General features: G+C 41.7%; 1 non-coding gene across 1 annotated transcript; it reads left to right on the forward strand.

Moving 5' to 3' along the window:
- Positions 1-782: 782 nt before the first annotated feature.
- LOC122745036 lies at positions 783-946 on the forward strand. Its single transcript, XR_006355335.1, has one exon. It is a non-coding gene; the product is annotated as a U1 spliceosomal RNA (small nuclear RNA).
- The last annotated feature ends 2,359 nt before the right edge of the window (positions 947-3,305 follow it).

Raw genomic sequence — 3,305 nt, forward strand, 5'->3', positions numbered from 1 at the left:
CTTAACCCCAATTGCCTCACTAAAAAAAAATTTTTTTTTTTAATAAACAAGGATTTTCAGGTCTTCATTTTAACTTGTGATACAGTACAATCGCAGGACAAAGCATTATTTTATCTGTGTTTTCCTCCTGTTGAACCAGGTTGCTCTGCCTTCTCACTAGTATTTCAGGACATTTACCTTTAGAAGTGGTGGAGGCAAAGTATCCTGTATCTTCCCTCCTTACCACAGGCCCATTCACTAAGAAAAGTATCCTTTCTTACTAGAAATAGCAGTGGCAACCCCTTAGTGCATCTCTGAGAGAGGCGTAACAGGCAGAGATCACTCAGGCTGTGGGAGATAGTGCAAAAGAAAGGACCATAAGGGATGCTTCCCACTCCCAAAGATATTCCAGTTTAGTTGGGGAGACGAGGAACACACACATGACATACAGAATGTATGGCATAGTAGAAATAGTGATGGATTTGAAGCCAGAAGATCTGGTTTTGAATCTGGCCTCTGTTCCTGCATGACTTTGGGGAAGTCACTTAAATTCTCTGGGCCTCAGTTTCCATCTGTATAAAAACTAATAGCAATTCTGGACCCTATAATCCTGTGATGGTGCTTATCTTGGCTGGGCATCGGACAACAACATGCAACTTGCCACCAGGCCTGTCCTTGAAGACTTGCCAACTTGGTAGGACCAGTCTGAATTTGTGCACCTTTGGCCTATGCTTTAAGAACCCAGAATTGCCTCTGCTTCCCAATGAGGTAATAAGGAGGACTTCACTAGAAGACGAAATGGGTTACTTACCTGGCAGGGGTGATTCCATGATTACAAAGGTGGTTTCTCCAGGTCGAGGCTTATCCATTGCACTCCGGATGGGCTGACCCCTGTGATTTCCCCAACTGCGGGAAACTCAACTGCACAATTTGTGGCAGTGGGGGACTGCGTCCATGCTTTCCCCTGGAAAAAAAAGAGGATATGGAACAAAACATTGCATTTCAAGAAGAAATCAATGGGGGGGCAGCTAGGTGGTACAGTGGATAAAGCACTGGCCCTTGATTCAGGAGTACCTGAGTTCAAATCTGGCCTCAGACACTTGACACTTACTAGCTGTGTGACCCTGGGCAAGTCACTTAACCCTCATTGTCCCACAAAAACAAAAACAAAAACAAAAAAAAAGAAGAAGAAATCAATGGCCAGGAATATTTACCAATATAACTACAATGATGGAAAGAATCTTGGCTGGCTGTGGATAGTACCAGAGGAAAGGATGAACTGAACCATTCGTCATCCATTCTCTCTGTCTTTGTCTCTCTGTACCTGTCTCTCTCTCTCTCTCTCTGTGTCTCTCTGTGTTTCTCTCTGTTTCTTTCTCTGTTTCTTTCTCTGTTTCTTTCTTTCTCTCTCTCTCCCCCCAACCTTGTATCCATGATTTTTGGGGACGGCTGACTGGGACACAGCTGAAAGCAGAAGCAATTTTGATAAAACATTGACTGAAAGGAGACAACATGGTTCAGTGTCAAAAGCAATGGCTGGAGCCAGAAGACCTGAGTTCAAATCCTGCCTTTAACACAATCTGTATTATCTGGGGGAGTTGGGAGGGGCAGGGAGGAGGCAAGTCACTTAACGAACCTGAGCCTCAATTTCCTCATTTGTAAAATAAGAGGGTAAGACTAGATGTTTTCTTAGATCTCTTCTAAGCTTAAATCTATGAAAGGCAAAAGAAAAAAATAACAGTGTCAATCAATCCTCAGTCCCCTACATAATAGCTAACTGATGACCTAAGAATGACAAGTGATGCTCAGGAATTAAGTCATCCTTTCTTTAGCCATTCATCATTACTCCCTCCTCATTGGCTTTGCCTTCAGAAGGTCAGTAACATCTCCTCAGAGCCATTTATCAGGAAGGAATCAAATGTGCAAGTGCCATCAGCTGAAATTCTTTTTCTGGATCAACAATAATGCCCAAAGCTTAGGGCTTTGCTCATTGGGTTGGAAATGGTTTTTAATGAGCCACCCTAAATGTGCATTTAATTTAAGCATAATAAAGCATCTATTATATTTAAAAGGACATGACACCTCTGGTATTTGCCATCATTTAAGAGACACCAGATACCCCCTTTCTGACTCTGAATCCTCCTCCTCCTCCTCCGCCTTGTCTCACACATTTGATTGTTCAAGCTTAAAGAAAAAGAAACAAAACCTGACAACACGAGCTTTTAACAGGCCCTTCCAAGAAAACAGATGGGAACGGTCCATTTCCGAGGGCTTGTAGGAAGACAAGCACCCTAATACACTGGTGATGAAGCTGTGAATTGGTCCAACCATTCTGAACAATGCAGATCATAGCTCACGGCTCTCAAGAATCCATGTGGTCCAGACCTCTCATTTTACAGTTCAAAAAACTGAGGCATAGAGAAAGGGAGTGATTGGCCCAAGGCCATGCAGATGGTAAATTTCGAAGGTAACAATAATAATTATGACAATGGTGGCTAGCATTAATATAGAGTTTTTAGGTTTGAAAGTGCTTTACAAATATGATCTCATTTTATCTTCACAATAACCCTGGGAGGTGGGAGCCAGAGCTAGCTAGGTCTCCCACACACAGCTTCCTTGGCAATAATTTGAAATTATATAAGAAAACTCATTAACTATTCATTCTCTTTGACCCTAGGATCCCACTACTAATCAGGTTCCTCAAGACATATGCATGTTCCTATGTGTATGTTTGTTGGATTTGTATATTCACAGGTCAAAGACAGAAAGAGAGGCAATTCACACACATAGATGTTAGGGTCACATGCTGGTCAGTTCTATTTAACTACTTTTCTTTTTCAAAAAAAGCAGGTTTCTGGAGACATTTGGAAGGATAAATAACTAAAGGCACCAATGAGACTTTTTAAAAGCCTTCTTCTTTCCGTATTCCACAACTTGTTAGGGTGGAGTGGTTTATTAGGTATGCATCCTGGCCTGCAAAGGAGTTTCTGATGATGAGCTTGGGAGAAAAACAACAACAGACAATAACAACCACCACCTTTAAACAATTAAATGTCATCTGGTTGGTTGTCTTCTCTGAAAGTGAAAAGTCCACTCAAAAAGCATGATCAAGTGCCTACTACAGCCACCACACTGAGTAGGGTACAGTGTGGCCCAGCATTGTCTTTCTTCCTGTTAAATAGCTTTGGGCATGGTACACTTAGGAGAATAAAGGAGTTTGCAGAAACACATGAATTATGCAGGACATCACAACATTTCTCAGGACTAATTTTTTCTTTTTTTTTTTCACATTTCTTCCTTCCTCTATAATAGCCTCCCCTTATCTC

Source organism: Dromiciops gliroides, chromosome 2 (assembly GCF_019393635.1).
Source record: "Dromiciops gliroides isolate mDroGli1 chromosome 2, mDroGli1.pri, whole genome shotgun sequence".
Classification (NCBI taxonomy): domain Eukaryota; kingdom Metazoa; phylum Chordata; class Mammalia; order Microbiotheria; family Microbiotheriidae; genus Dromiciops; species Dromiciops gliroides.